A 17,386-nucleotide genomic window follows, 5' to 3' on the forward strand; every position below is an offset into this window, starting at 1 on the left:
TTCCTTAATTCTGAGCCAGGGAAGACCTTTGTAGCTTCATTGGAACCTCATTTGTCCAGCCCCAGGCTCCTTCACCACTTCCCACCAACTACCTTCACCCTTGCCTCCCTCAGATTCAAGAAGCTCAACAAGGGGGAAGTAAAATTTGGGGGTGGTGGGGGTGGTTGGAGCAGGACTCAAGGCCCCGGCGCTCTACCAGCTTGGCCTTAAGGTTTAATGAATATTGTTTGTTACAATGGGACAAAGTGGTTGAATAATCTTTGAAGGATAAAAAACCGTCATTAGAAAACTCCCTCCACCATAGAAAGCTATAGTCTGAGTTCCCGCCAATGTATACTTTTTTTTACAACAAACCCTACTCATAAACTGGAGGTGTATATTCTCAGGAAATATTAAAAAAAAAAATTTTTTTTCAAATTAAAGAATGCAGTCCTAACGCTCAGGCACACCATTAACAGATAGGTTGCAATTTGAGCAGCCCACAAAGAAATCCAAAAGGGCAAATATCTATGCCATTTTAAAGGAAGTTGTCAGACAAAAACACATTGTCATTCTAGTATCAGGGGATGAGACCGAAAAGGCAAGAACTCAAGACTTGACAGTCTGTGGCTTTAGTTAGGTAGAGGGAAACAGTCTTACATTCTTCATTAACATTCGCTTTTGTTAATTAGGAAATTTCCTACCGTGAAAAACACTAACAGAAATGCCGAAGTGTTGCCGAATTCAGCCAATATTTGATGACCTAGCAAATACATCACGCGAGGATTTTCACAAGTGCTTCCTCGTAGAACTAATATTTAATTTATTGTAAGATTCTTTTTTGCTGTAACAATATACTTTCTTCTTATATATCTCTAATACAAATTCATTTTTTAAAAAAAATTTTCCCGTGTTTAAGAAAGGACCTCTATTTTCCAAGGAAAGCAGCTTCCAAAATAACTTCCCCAATTTTGTGATAAATTTAAGTCCTGGTGGGTTGACATCACAAGCTGTGTGTTTCTTGTCTTCTCTACAAACATGTTGCTTTATCAGAGCTTCTTTACACGAATTCTCTTGATTTTCACTAGCATCAAAGAAAATTCAAGTTATCTGTTTTCAGAGCACTGAAGATTACATTATTTCTCCATGACGAGCACACTGCATTTTTATGTGGCCCCTTTATGAGACACACGTGCCACAGCGAGCTGGTTCCATCCAGCAAAACCTGTGAAGTATGTTGTGGTCGGTGGTCAGTTCTGACGTCGATGGAAGCGGAGACGAAGGCTTGGAAGTGAAGGTTTTTCGTGCATTCATGGAAAACCCAGCCTCTGACAAAGTCGCCACTGCTTCATTGCACTAATATCTGAAAACAATCAACTCAAATTCATTTTAGTTGGGTGGAGATGAAATGAGGGCTTTGAGAATCACGGTTTTATTCTGGTATATATGCTTATAAATCCCTGGAACTGCCTGACCGGAGGTAGAAACAAGCTAATAGATGCAAGACAGAGATCAGAGGAATATTTGCCTTGTCAATTCCTACACAGAAACCAATTTTGTGTGGGTTCACGGTTGTTTTCTTTTTTCCCCCCTGTTTTACTCTGGATTGCTTCCCATACCATTTTATAAAATCTTTCATTTTCGAACTTTCAAAGATTTTCCAAATCTTTCAACCGATCTGAAGTTGCCGATGTATTTTCTGATAGACCCAGACATGTGCATTCTGTCCTTGAATTCGATCTTAGGTTTCGGCTCACACCCGGGATGAGTTCAGGAGGGCTGCAATGAGTCCATGCAGTTCCTTTGATGCTTGGGTTTTTACACATCCACAAAGCAGCTCAGTCTCTGGCTCCTCTCACAAAATAGTCTTTGCAGAAGCTGCAGTGGAGAACTTTCTGATGACGTTTTCCTGTGATCTAAGGGAGTAACTTTTTTTAAATTTTAATTTTTTTTAATTGACTACTTTTTAAATCTCCTAATTTTGCACAATTTAGATTCTTTCTATTGGAAATAAAAATCCAGGTTTTTTTCAGGAGGTTTTTAAAAAACATAACCCACAGAATTATAACAAAATGTTTCTTTCTTTAGTACAAAAGAAAACGCATGTAAATTTTTAGGGTCCTCTAGATTCGACATTACCAAAATTCTATCCTGCGAAATAACCTGCCGGCTAGCTAGAAGTCCAGAATGTTTCTCCTTCTCTGGCTCACACACTATCCTTCCTCAGGGCATTTAACTATCAGTTTGAAATTGTTGAAACACTCTAAAATTTAGGATAAGTGCTGGAAAAGTCTAGCGCAAAAAATAATAGCAATACATTTCAGTTGTTGTGATTTGGAAGAACTTATCTTCCTCCCCTGAGGGCTTAATGAACGCTGCAACTTTTAGCCTGATTTTTAAAATGCATTGACAGCTTTTCTAATGTTCCTTAATCAGGTTTAATTTCTCAGTGATTTTAGTTGGTAGTGTTACTGTATTTGGAAAAGATAAAAAGAATCATTTAAGAGGGTTTTTTTTCCCCTCCTTTCATTCCATCTTAAAAACATAAGACATAGAGAGTGATAATGTACTGAGTTCCAATAGCTTTTGATAGTCACCCACCAAGTTGTTCATTAAAGAGAAATACCAAAAAGGAAAGAATAAAATGTCTGTTTTTTATCATATGAAAACTCCTAGTTTTTTTGTGTGTGGTTTTTTTTCCCTCTTTTATCATGTAGGTGGTAAGCGGGACCTTGCAAGGTACAGAGAGGCTTCCCACAGCATTTGCTCGCAAAAGCTAAAATGTTCCAAGTTTTGTTGTGCAAATGGTTCAAACAGTTGAAACTGTGTTTATGTCACCTGAGGAAATAACCTTGAAAGAGACTAAGTTTGCCCTGGGTCAGACACAGTGAACCAAGCAATCTGAGACATAGTGTGTGGTCCTTCCTTTTTCTACCAAGCTGCTTCTGGTCATTTCCCAACAATGTATCATGGAAACATATGTATGTAACAAATTTTAAGGGCAAATGAGAAATGCTCCATCTCCCCGCTTAAGAAAGTTAATGGGATCCAATAAATTCTTTTATAAATATTTTCCTTCTCGATGGTAACTGAGATGCCACAGCATCTTGGATCCATATATATTTGGGAAATGTTTCTCAAATAATAAATTTGGCCAACCTACCTCTGATTTCAGATGACCTCTAGGCAGATTTCCAAGAGGAAGACAATCTCAAGTAGTGTCTGTTTCTGGTCCAAAGGGCTACTGCATCGTGTCGAAGGTCTATGTTTGAGTTCTAGCTCTGCCATTAATTTACTCACAAATACCTATTGAAAACTTAGCATCTTCCAGACACTATAGTTATCACTGGATATACAACAATAAGTAAGAAAGTCACCACTCTTGTCTTGTGAACTTTTGAGGCTGTTAAAATAGTCAGACGGGACGCCTGTGTGGCTCAGTCAGAAAAGTGTCTGATCTTGATCTTTGTTCAGGTCATGATCTCAGGGTCTCTGTGCTGGGCGTGGAGCCTGCTTACGATTCTCTCTCTTCCTCTCCCTCCACCTTTCTCCCAGCCTCTCTCATACTCTCTCAACAACAACAACAATAATAATAAAGTCAGATGAGCAAATAAGCCATTATAACACAGCATGATAAAAGTTATGACAAAGTACAGAATTTTGAAGCCCCTGGGAAGAGCACTATATTAGTTTCCCGTGACTGCTTGTACCAAACTGTCAAAACTTAGTGGTTTAAAACAATATAATTGTATTATATTATAATTCCAGGGGTCAGAAATCTGAAATGCGTCTCACTGGGCTGACATGAAGGGGCCAGCAGGACTATGTTCCTTCTGGAGGTTCTGGAAAGAATTTTTTGTTTTCTTTTGCTTTGTCCAGACTCTAGAGCTGCCTGCCTCCCTCTAGAGTTTGCCCCTGCCTTGCCACGTTTAAAGTTATCTTGGCCAATGGAATTTTTTGTTTTCTTGGCTTTCTTTTCACATTGCGTCTCTTCGACACTGAATCTTCTGGCTCCCCATTCCACTTATCAGGACTCTTACAACTGCATCGGGCCCACCTAGATAATCCACGATAGTCTCTCCATTTCAAGGTCACCTGATTAACAATCTATATGTCATCTACAATCTTACTCCAGCCTTTCCTGGTAGCGTAACATGTACATGGGTCTAGGGATTAGGACTAGAAAGTGGACCTCATTGGGGGCTGTTTTTCTACCTATTGTAGCAGTTTGGAATGAGAAGGATACAGTGTGAGGAAAGACTTCTTACAGGGCTAACATGTAACATAATTCTTGAAGGATAAGTAGAATTTAGATAGATCAAAGGAAGATTTAACAGGGCTGGGGGGCCTTCTCTGTTTTGATTATAGCAACAGCATGTGGAGGGACCCGGGAGGTACAGAGAACATGGGAAGATGTAAGAAAAAATTAAGTGAGGTCTGAGCTGAGACTGTGAGAGTAAGGGGATGTCTGGCAAGAGACAAACACCAATGGTTAAGCAGTTACACAAGACATTGGAAGAGATGGTAAGAGTTAGGAGTGTGCTAACTGGAATGCAGACAGGAAATGCAGGGAACAAGGTGACTGATGCCATTGAACAGTATGCACCTTGGGTTGGCCAATGGAGGTCAAACCCCAAGTTTGGAGGTGCATAGAAGGGCATGGGACAGTTAACAGGATAGAAAAAAAAGTTAGTTGTAGCTAACTCAAGTAGAAGGACACAAACAGTCCTGGGCAACTCTGCATGGAAACAGCCATAGCACAGTGGATTAATTTCAAAATGAATGAATTATAGTTTGGCTTAGTGCCATGACAGAGAAGTACAGCATGCAAAGACAATACACATAGGAAGCCCTAAACTTAGCTGGGTGTCAGGGAAACTTAAGAAGAAACCTTTAATGGGCGTCTGGGTGGCTCAGTGGGTTAAGCCTCTGCCTTTGGCTCAGGTCATGATCTCAGGGTCCTGGGATCAAGCCCCACGTTGGCCTCTCTGCTCAACAGGGAGCCTGCTTCCCCCCTCCCCTCTGCCTGCCTCTCTGCCTACTTGTGATCTGTCTGCCAAATAAATAAATAAAATCTCAAAAAAAAAAAAAAGAAGAAGAAGGAGAAACATTTAAGCTGAAATTTGCATAATAAGAAATCACCAGATGAAGGGGGAGGGACTTCAGGCAGAGAGAAGAGCAAACATACAGAGCTTAAGGTAGGAAGGAGCATGCTCTGTTCCAGAAGTCAAAAGGCTAGTACCTTCTGAGAGAGAGAAGACAGGGAAAAAGGAGAGTCGGACAAGTCAAGATTGGTGAGATACAAGGATGGGAGTGGGTACGGGGTCATAGAGTCCTGTAGGGTCTGTTACCGATCAGAAACTTGGTCCTGAGAGTGTTGAGAAGCTACCCACAGTTTAACCGAAAGAATGGCAGGATGGGATTACCTTTTAGAGAGATCATCTGACTGAAGTATTTTTCCAAGGCAGTAAAAATAATATACCTGTGAAAGAGCCCTGTGGTTTGCTTGGGTGGAAAGACTGTATACCTCGGAAAGAGAAAAAGAGAAGCAATCATTCCTGGAAGAAAAAACCTAGTTGATGAGTTGATTCTGCCTTCCAGAGATATGGCATAATTCGTCTCTGGGAAGAAGGCTCTTTTTTTGTTTTGTTTTGTTTTGTTTTTGTCTTTGTTTTGTTTTGTTTTGTTTTGTTTTAGAAAAACACCTTCATGGTGGAAGCTGTTTCCTTTCGTTGGGAAAGGTCAGGTCCCGGACCTAGATGTTTGGGGCTGGATGGGTGAGCTGGAAATCAAAGCTGTACTCTTACTCCGCACAGTAAGTGGGAAGAATTTGGCTGTGCAGCAGGCAGCCTGGGAGAGGGGCCTGGGAAAGAGGAGAAGGGGTTGTTGCCAGAAAGATCCAGGAAAATAATAAAGAGGGTTGCTGGCTCAGAGCTGGAGGCGGGAGCACACAAGGGCGCACAGCCATGAAAAACTTCCGATGGAAGGGATGGTTGACAAATTACTGGGAACGTTCGTATCTGTAGCTGACATTAAAGTTGCGGTATTTTCAGACCTGTAATTACCTTCTGCAACCCTCGCGTCTGTGGTGAAAGACTGCCACTCTTAGTGGCACCACCACCCAGTTTGTGGTGCTCTGCGAGGGCGCAGGAAGACGAGCGGTACCCTCACCAGGCCAGCACAGGCAGGGAGAGCGGACGCTGGTCAGGAGTGGGCAGCAGCGTGTGTGCCTCACCAACGGGCGCTGGCATGGGAGCACACGCATTCCAGAAAAACTCCAGAGACTGGGGAGGATTCCGGCCTTCCCACAGTAGAGTTCAAGGCATTTGATTTAGATACGAAAGTTAAGGATGACCATAGGAAACTTGCAGATATGAAAAATAGGAAACATCTGGATTGTAGCTGTTTATATTTGGGATCAAACCAAACATGATGCTTGAGAGCTATGACGATTTAATGTTTGTTCTCAAGAAAGTCTTGACAAAATTTTTTGGAAATGTCCTGCTAAGGCTGTCTTTGCAGATGTCACTAATAGGTTACTGAATAAAGAATATAATAAAGTATCAAATGTTACATAATATACAAAATGAAATCTAATATTCTCTTGATCAGAATTAATCCACGGTCAGAATGCATCAATGTGTTGCCAATATGAATGTTGCTTTTCTAGCAAATCCTGGCCACAATGACAAAAAAATTCTGATCTTTGGATACCATCATGGAAATGGCAATCAAAGTTAATAACCAAAAAATAAGCTTTATATTGTGTGGTCTTTATTAAAATGCCAAAACACAGGAAAACTTTTTAACAAAACATTTCGTTTCAGGGGCTTGCCCAAGCCTTTTTGTTTGTTTGTTTTTGTTTTTTCTTTTTTTTAACTTTCTAGTTTACTTGAGTTTATAGAAGGGCTTCATCTGCTTTTGCAAATTCACAGGCCATGATGAGGACATTAAGAGGGCAGCTGTTAAGAAATTTCTGTGAGCATCCATAAACTATGCACATATCAAAGCAAAATAGATGTCCAGGATGTTTTGTGGGGGAATTTTAATTTTTAAAAAATTTATCCAGGTGGTTGTGAGAAAGGCAGAATCACCCTTTCTTCTCTACATTGCGTTACGTGAGGCTTGCCATGAAGTCCATATTCGTGAAAAATGTCAACTCAACTTCATTATGTTTTCTGTTCACCTGTGATTATTTAGGAACATTTATAGTCAGTATTAAGCTTCAAGTCAAAGAAATGTAAATGGTCTTTTTCTTCTAAGTCTTCTTTCATATTCTTTTAGTTATTTATATTTCAAAATGTTCAGCTCAATAATCTTGGAGGTTTCCATAAGAAAGCAGGTTTCCATGACATCAGCTTTACAAAGGCACAAATAAATTATTTTGTGAGGCAATATTATTTTTGCCTTTGCCATTCACCTACTCAATCCTTTTTGAACAAGAATCTATGATAAATCAGACTGTCAGCATGTGACTCTCATAACCTGTAGAGAAATGACCAGCTACATCCTTTATGCTTATATGTCCATGGAGAATTAAAAGACAAGAAATGCCGTGTAGTAAGTGCTTTTGTTCTGTAAGTACAAATTCATATTTTTCTTTTCTTTTTCCTTTTTGCAAGAATGTATTCTGCTACATGATTTGTGACACCACAAATTCTGTTTCTATCATTTTCTAATTACTAAGAGCCCAATAAGGTATTAGCATTAAGGGCATCTTGTTTTCCAAGAAAACCAGAGTCTGTCACTTGTCCAGAGTTGATTTTCTTGATCCTTATGTTTTTATCAACAAAATCAAATAAGATTTGAATGATCCCATTCTTAACATCCCTCACATTAGTTTGGTTACAGCATTCTTGCAAAAGTCTATTGTACACAGTCATCTTTTTAAAAAGAAGAGAGTAATATTAAAGCCAAAATTAAAGCCAACTTACTTTGACCTTGCTTATAATAACGAACAGGTGTTTAGCACTACTGACGCCGTTCAAGATCATGCTAGGCACTGTTAATTGAATATCTCGTTAATTCTCACAAGAACTCAAAGCTGTTAAGTAGCAGTTTCTATGGATCAGTGGTTCTCAAACCTAAGTGTGCGTTAGAATTATGTGGAGTTCAAACTACGTGTTAAAATACTTGCTGCATTCCACCCAGAGAGTTTCTGATACCAGTCGGTCTAGCTTAAGGCATGAGAATTCGCATTTTGAGGAGGTTCTCCAGCAGTGCTGGTGCTGCTGGTATGTGGACCACACTTTTTTTTTTTTTTAATTGTTTTTTATATTTTATTTATTTGACAGAGATCACAAGTAGGCAGAGAGGCAGGCTGAGAGAGAGGAGAAAGCAGGCTCCCTGCAGAGCAGAGAGTCCAATATGGGGCTTGATCCCAGGACCCTGGGATCATGACCCAAGCTGAAGGCAGAGGCTTATAACCCACTGAGCTACCCAGGCGCACTTTAAAATTTTTTTTTAATCTTCTAAATTTTTTTTTTCCAGCATAACAGTATTCATTATTTTTGCACCACACCCCGTGCTCCATGCAATCCGTGCCCTCTATAATACCCACCACCTGGTACCCCAACCTCCCACCCCCCGTCCCTTCAAAACCCTCAGATTGTTTTTCAGAGTCCATAGTCTCTCATGGTTCACCTCCCCTTCCAATTTCCCCCAACTCCCTTCTCCACTCTAAGTCCCCATGTCCTCCATGCTATTTGTTATGCTCCACAAATAAGTGAAACCATATGATAATTGACTCTCTCTGCTTGACTTATTTCACTCAGCATAATCTCTTCCAGTCCCATCCAAGAACCTAGATGTCCATCAACAGATGAATGGATCAAGAAGATGTGGTATATATACACAATGGAATACTATGCAGCCATCAAAAGAAATGAAATCTTGCCATTTGCGACAACATGGATGGAACTAGAGCGTATCATGCTTAGCGAAATAAGTCAAGCAGAGAAAGACAACTATCATATGATCTCCCTGATATGAGGAAGTGGTGATGCAACATGGGGGCTTAAGTGAGTAGGAGAAGAATAAATGAAACAAGATGGGATTGGGAGGGAGACAAACCATAAGTGACTTTTAATCTCACAAAACAAACTGAGGGTTGCTGGGGGGAGGGGGTTTGGGAGAAGGGGGTGGGATTATGGACATTGGGGAGGGTATGTGCTTTGGTGAGTACTGTGAAGTGTGTAAACCTGGTGATTCACAGACCTGTACCCCTGGGGATAGAGTATTATGCCTCCATCAGAAAGGATGAATACCCAACTTTTGTAGCAACATGGACGGGACTGGAAGAGATTATGCTGTGTGGACCACACTTTGAAACCACTGTTACAGATCCGGTTTCAAAGTACCATGGCCCACAGGCCAAATCCAGCCAACAGGGCTTTTTCTTGTTCAGTCCGCAAGCTAAGACTGGTTTTAGTTTTGAATAGTGAAAAAAATCCAGTAACACCTGGGTGGCTCAGTCAGTTAAGCATCTGCCTTCGGCTCAGGTCATGATCCTGGGTCCTGGGATCAAGCCCCACACTGGGCTCCCCGTTCTGCAGGAGCTTGCTTCTCCCTCTCCCACTCCCCCTGCTTGTGCTCTCTCTCTGTCAAATAGATAAAATCTTTTTTAAAATAGTGAAAAAAAAATTAAAAGAATATTTTGTGACACACAAAAAAAATCACATGCAAGTCAGATTTCAGTATCCATAAACAATATTTTATTCAACTACAACATGCTCATTCATTATATATTGTCTATAGCGACTTCCATAATACAACAGCCGAGTTGAGTATTTGTGAAAGACACAGTATGGCCTACAAAGCCTATCCGGCCCTTCCTAGGAAAACTTGTCAATCCCAGGATGCCTGTGTTGCTCAGTCAATTAAGCGCCTGCCTTCTGCTCAGATCATGATCCTGGGGTCCTGGGATCAGTCCCCCATCGGGCTCCTTGCTCAGCAGGGAGTCTGATTTTCTTTCTGCCCACTGCTCCCCCTGCTTGTGCTCTCTCAGTCACTCTCCCTCTCTGACAAATAAATAAATAAAATCTTAAAAAAAAAATTGCCAATCCCGTACAGCACGGTGACTATAGTTAATAATATTGTATCATATATTTGAAAGACAGTAAGAGAGTAGATCTTGAAAGTTCTCATCACACACACACACACACACACAGAGATTTTAACTGTGTGATGATCAGCGTTATCTAGACCTGCAGTGGTGATCATTTCACAGTTCACACATATATCGAATCATTTTGTTATACACCTGAAACTAATATAACGTTTTAGGTCAATTATATCTCAATAAAAAATTGCCAATCCCTGTCATAGATGGAAGCAAGATCTAGGTTACTTAGCTAGCACGTGTTAGTGTTGGGCTTCACACGCAGGTCAAACTTTATTCAGATATGAGTTCACATTCTTGACCATTTCTAAAAGATGCAGAAATTCACTTTCTTATAATAATTGCATTTGGCATACAATGTTATATTAATTTCAGATTACCAAACGGTGATTTGACAATTCTATGCCATATTCAGTGCTCAACACTGTAAGTGTAGTCACTTACACCACATGAAGGTGTGATTAACTATATTCGTTATGCTGTTTTTTCCATCTCTGTGACTTATTTATCTTATAACTGGCAGTTTGTACCTCTTAATCCTCTTCACCTAACTCACCCACCCCTTACTCACCTCCCCTCTGACAGTCAGCAGTTTTCTCCCTCTATTTCAGAGTCTGTGTTGTTTTGTTTGTTTCTTCATTTACTTTGTTTTTCAGATTCCCACAGTAAGTGAAATCATATGGTATTTGTCTTTCTCTGACTTATTTCACTTAGCATAATACCCTCTAGGTCCCTCCAGGTTGTTGCAAATAGTAAGATTTCATTCTTTTCTGTGGTTGAGTAATATTCCACTGCATATGTTTACCACGTCTTCTTTATCCATTCATCTATTAACGGACACTTAGGTTGCTTCTATTATCTAGCTATTGCAAATAATGCTGAAATAAACACAGGGATGCATATATCTTTTTGTATTAAGGTTTTCATTTTCTTTGGCTAAATACCCAGCAGTGGAATTACTGGATCATATGGTATTTCTATTTTTTAGTTTTTTTGAAACTCCATACTGTTTTCCACAGTGTCTGAACCAATTTATGCTCCCAACAATGGTGCACAAGGGTTCCCTTTTCTCCACATCCTGGCCAACACTTGTTATTGTTTGTCTTTCTGATACTAACCATTCTGACTAGTCTGAGATATCTCATTTTGATTTGCATTTCCCTGATGATTAGTGATGTTGAGCATTTTTCATGGGTCTGTTGGCCATCTGAATGTCTTCTTTGGAAAAATATCCATTTTTTAATCCAATTGTTTGTTTGTTTGTTTTTGGTGTGGAGTTATGTTAGTTCTTGATACATTTTGGATATTAGTCCTTTATTGGATACACCATTTGCAAATATCTTCTTCCATTCATAAATTTGTCATTTTGTTTTGTCCATAGTTTCCTTTCCTGTGCTAAGACTTTTTATTTTGGTATAGTCTCAATAATTTTTTTTATGTTTGTAGCACTTGTCTGAGGAGACATATCTATAAATACGTTGTTATAGCTGATGTCCAGAAGATTACTGTCTATATTTTCTTTCAGGAGTTTGAAGATTGCAAGTCTCACATTTAGGTTTTTAATCTATTTTGAGTTCATTTTTGGGTATGGTATAAAACAGTGGTCAGTTTCTTTTCCTTTTTTTTTCTTTTCTCTTTTTTAGGATTTGTATATTTATTTGATGGGGGCAGGGGCAGAAGGAGAGAATCTCAAGCAGACTCTGCACTGAGCAAGGAGCCCTATGCAGGCCTCGATCTCAAAACCCTGAGCTCATAACCTGAGCTGAAACCAAGAGTTAGACGCTTAACCAACTGAGCCACCCAGGAGCACTGGTCCAGTTTCATTCTTTTGCATGTTGCTGTCCAGTTTTCCCAACCCCATTTATTGAAAAGGCTGTTTTCCCCATTGTATATTCTTGCTTCCTTTATCATAGATTAATTGACCATAAAAATGTGTGTTTATTTCTGGACTCTCTACCCTGTTCCATTGATCTACATATCTATTTTTGTGCCAGTAACATACTGTTTAGAATACTATAGTTTTGTAGCATGTCTTGAAATCTAAGATTCTGACACCTCCATCTTTGTTCTTCTTTCTCAATATTGTTCTGGAAATTCAAGACCTTTTGTAGTTGATACAAACTTTAGAGCTATTCTGGTTCTCTGAAAATGTTATTGGTATTTTGATAAGTATTGCTTTGAATCTATAGATTGCTTTGTGTAGTATGGACATTTTAACAGTATTAATTCTTCCAATCCATGAACATGGAATATCTTTCCATTTGTTTATGTTGTCTTAAATTTCTTTCATCAATATCTTATAGTTTTTAGGATTATAGGTCTTTCATCTCCTTGGTTAATTTTATTCTTAGGTAGTTTATTCTTTTTGGTTCAGTTGTAAATGGAGTTGTTTTCCTTTTTTTTTTTTTTAAAGATTTTATTTATTTATTTGACAGAGATCACAAGTAGGCAGAGAGGCAGGCAGAGAGAGAGGAAGGGAAGCAAGCCCCCTGCCGAGCAGAGAGCCCGACGTGGGACTTGATCCCAGGACCCTGAGATCATGACCTGAGCCGAAGGCAGCGGCTTAACCCACTGAGCCACCCAGGCACCCTGGAGTTGTTTTCTTAATTTCTGTTTCTGTTACTTTGTTATTAATGCATGGAAATGCAACAGATTTCTGTATATTAATTTTTTATCTTGCAACTTTATTGAATTCATTTATTTTTACTGAATTCAATTTATTAGTTCTAATAGTTTTTTGATGGAATCTAGAGAACTTTCTCTATATAGAGTCATACCATCTGCAAACACTGGCAGTTTTAATTCTTCCCTACCAATTTAGATGTCTTTTATTTCTTTTTCTTGTCTCATTGCTGTGGCTAGGACTTCCAGTACTATGTTGAATAAAAGTGGTGAAAGTAGACATCCCTGTCTTTTTTCTGACCAAAGAGGAAAAGCTTTCAGTTTTTCACCATTGCATAAGATGTCAGCTGTGTGTTTTGCATGTATGGCCTTTAATATGTTGAGATATGTTCCCTCTCCACTCACTTTGTTGAGCATTTTTATCATGAATAGATATTTCATTTCATCAAACATTTTTTTGCATCTGTTTAAATAATCAAATGGTTTTTATCCTTCTTGTTAATGTGATGTATCACACTGATTGATTTGCAAATACTGAACCACACTTATATCCCTGGAATAAATCCTACTTGATTATTGAGTAATGATTCCTTTCAATGCATTGTTGAATTGAATTCAGGTTGCTAATACTTTTCTGAGAATTTTTGCATGTATGTACATCAGGGATATTGACCTGTAGATTTCTTTCTTTCTTTCTTCTTTTTTTTTTTTTCTCTTTTTTAGTAGTGACTTTCTCTGGTTTAATATCTGGGTAATCCTGGCCTGAAAGAATGAATATGGAAATTTTCCTTTTTTTTTTTTTTTGCAATAGTTTAATTAAAAATAAAGAATTAATTCTTCTTTAAATCTTTGGTAGAGTTCACCTGTGAAACCATCTGGTCTCAGACATTTGTTTCTTTGGAGTTTTTGATTACTGATTCAATTTTATTAGTAATAATTGCTCTGTTCCAATTTTCTATTTCTTTCTGATACAGTTTTGGAAGCTTGTATTGTCTAGGAATTTAACCATTTCTTATTGGTTATCTAATTTATTGGCATATGCTTTTTCATAGTATTCTCTTATATATTTTTAGTTTCTATGTTTTTTATTATTATTTATCCTCTTTATTTCTGATTTTATTGATTTGAGTTCTCTCTATTTTTTCATAATAAGTCTGGCTAAAGGTTTTCAATTTTATATATTTTTTTGAAGAACCAGCCCTTGCCTTCATTGATCTTTTCTATTGGTTTTTGTTTGTTTGTTTGTTTGTTTGTTTCTATTTCACTTATTTCTGCTGTAATATTTATTATTTCCCACCTGCTAGTTTCAGGCTTTGTTATTCTTTTTCTAAGTCCTTCAGATGTAAGTTCAGGTTGTTTATTTGAAATAGTTTTTGTTCTTAAGGCAAGTCTGTATCACTGTACATTCCCATCTTAGAACTGCTTTTGCTCCATTTCAAAGATTCTGGGTCATTGTGTTTCATTCTCATTTTTCTCCAAGTATTTTTTTAAATTTTCATTTTGATTTCTTCATCAACGAATTTGTTATTTGGTAGCATGTTATTTAACTTCCGTGTGTGGATATGTTTTTTCCAGTTCTTTTTTTTTTCTTCTTCTGATGGACTTCTAGTTTCATTCCATTATGGTCAGAAAAGATGCTTGATATGATTTCAGTCTTCTTAAATTTATTGAGACATGTTTTGTGGCCTAACATGTTTTAGTCTGGAGAATGTCTGGAGAATGTCACATGTTTTAGCCAGACTTATTATGAAAAAAGAATGTATATTCTCTTGTTTTTGGATGGAATATTCTGTAAAAATCTGTTAAGTCCATATGGTCTACTGTGTTGTGCAAAGGCAATGTTTCTTTGTTGATTTTCTGTCTGGATGATCTAGTCCACTGATGTAAGTGGAGTGTTAAAGTCTCCTCCTATCATTTTATTACTATCAGTTGCTCCCTTTATGTTTGTTAATACTTGTTTTATGTATTTAGGTACCCCTGTTCTGGGTGCAGAGATATTTACAGATGTTATATTCTCCTGTTGGATCAATTCCTTTATCATTACATAATGTCCTTCTTTGTTTCTTGCTACAGTCTTTATTTTAAAGTCTATTTTGTCTATTATAAGTATTGCTACCCTGGCTTTTTCTTCTTTCTTTCTATTTGCATGGAATATCTTTTTTTACTCCTTTACTTTCAGTGTGTATGTGTCTTTAGGTCTGAAGTGAGACTCTTGTAGGCAGCATATAGATAAGTCTTGTTTTTTTCATCCAGTCAGTAACCCTGTATCTTTTCATTAGTGCATTTAGTCTATTTACATTTAAAGACATGTAATTATTGTCATTTTATTGATTGCTTTCTCATACGTCTAGTTCTCTATTCCTTTTTTCTTGTCTTCCACTGTGGTTTGATGACTTTCTTCAGTGTTATGCTTGCACTACTTTCTCTTTATTTTTTGTTTAACTATTAGAGGTTTTTGATTTGTGGTTATCATTGGGTTCATATATAACTTTCTATGTGTATAGCAGTCTAATATTATGTTGATGTTTCCTTAAGCTTGAACACATTTTAAAAGCACTAAAGTTTTACCTTCCTCCACATTTTATGTATATGATGTCATATTCCACATCTCTTTATTCTGTGTATCCCTTGACTAATTTTTGTAGATATAATTGATTCTACTGCCTTAATGTTTTAACCTACATACTGGTTTTATAAGTCATTAATCCAGTCATATTTTATATATGTCAGCTTTACTTGTGAAATTTTTTACTAATTTATTCTTTCTACTTACGGACTTTTCTTCCCACTTAGAGGAAATCCACTGTTTTTTAATAGATTGCTTGAATTAGTAATGTCAATAATCTCTGGCACTTTTTCACTGGTTCATTCGTTGTTTTTGTTCAAATTTCTTTTCATTCTCATCAAACTCTATCTTCCTTCTCCACAGCACTGTCATCCTTGTTCCATTCGTATTACATCATTGTCTTTCTTGCCCAGAGTATTATTTGCATCGAGGGAAATTATTTGATTCACCTGAAGTTTATTTAGATTTGGTGAATCTGTTGCTCAGAAAATTATCTCGTTGCTTCAATGGCATATTTAGGATAAATAGAGGAGTATACATTTCATAAAAGATCTCTCAGATTATTTCCATATTTCAGAGTAATACCTTGATGGGAAAACCAGAAACACTTCTGAAGTTCAGCTAGGATTATATAGGAATAAAAAATGAAGTAATAATGATGACCTCATAGGTTCGGGCAACAGGGGTTGACTGATGCGGTTAAGATTTCTGAAGGCAGATCAGGGCAGTGTATTTCACAGGGATATCATCATCCACAAGAGCAAGAGGAGTGTCTGCAGTCAAAGCTCCTAAACTATCACCCAGACTGTCAACACCAAGATATTCAAAATAGCATCATTCAGCCTCAAACTTTGTTCTAATTCACCATTTCAGGTTTCTTGAGAGGGAGGGAAAAAAAAAAACCCACCTCAATGCATTATTTCACATACATAAACAATGATTTGGGAAAAACTTAGAGTAGATTTATAGAAAAATCTTCTAAAATTTCAGTAAAGGAAATTGTATGCTCGAGCTGTACAGCTTTTTAAATGCAGAATCAAATCTCTTCACTTTTTGTCAAGATTATTTGACCGGTTCTGCTCAATCTCATTATTGGAAATAGAGCATTTTACTCACAAATAATTAAAATGAAATGGAATTAGACAAGAGAATCTATAAGTAAACAAATATTGAGACTGTTTATATTCCTATGAACTAGTAAAGAACAGAAATGGGAGATTTCTCTTTGCCAAGTAATTCATTGAAGGTCTTAATCAATTTCAAATAAAAACCTCACAGTTTAAGTCTCATTATATCACTTTCAATTTGAAACATGGTAATTATTAGCTCTTTTCTTAATTAATATTTTCAAGATTGCTGCACTAATTATCTACAGATTTTTAAGGTGGTATTTAAGAATATAAGTCCAAAAGAGACGATGTATTCCCACTGGTATTTAGGCTAGTTGCCAACTTGTCTCCCTTTTGACAATGCTGGCTTTGAACCAGGAATAGAGAAAGGAACAGCTGACATTTGGAAAACAAAACTTCATACTCCATCAATATTTTAAATACTAGCTGCAAAAAGCAGAAATAAGAACGAATTTTTTTAACTCAATATAGCATATCTGGTCACTGTTCTTCAATTACTCTTCTAATTTTTAAAATGAAATTCACCTAAAATCATAGTTTTGCAAACTGAGTAATTTTACTAGCATTTTTAATAATAGCAGATCATGACCTTCCCTATTAATATCTAGCAATCTTGATTATTAAAACATAAACATGAATGGCAAAATATAGAAGGTTGTTTAAATCAGGTGATGGGTAAATGGAAATTTATTATACTTTCCACTTTTCATTATGTTTGGAAAGTTTCCTAATAAATTTTTTTAAAGAAAAATACATAAACATAAGAGATCATATTTCTATACTGATGGAACAATTAAAGAGATTCTATTAAGTTAAATAAACCTCTGGAAGACCTATATAATGACATAGTTCAAGCATTTACTTCTGCAGTCCTTATTCTGAACATTTTAATAAAAGAATTGTTGAAATTCAAGCCCAGAAAACACTGATCCAGGTTAAATTAGAACTTAGGTAAATATGTCATAATTT

Source organism: Mustela erminea, chromosome 3 (genome assembly GCF_009829155.1).
Source record: "Mustela erminea isolate mMusErm1 chromosome 3, mMusErm1.Pri, whole genome shotgun sequence".
NCBI classification, from domain to species: domain Eukaryota; kingdom Metazoa; phylum Chordata; class Mammalia; order Carnivora; family Mustelidae; genus Mustela; species Mustela erminea.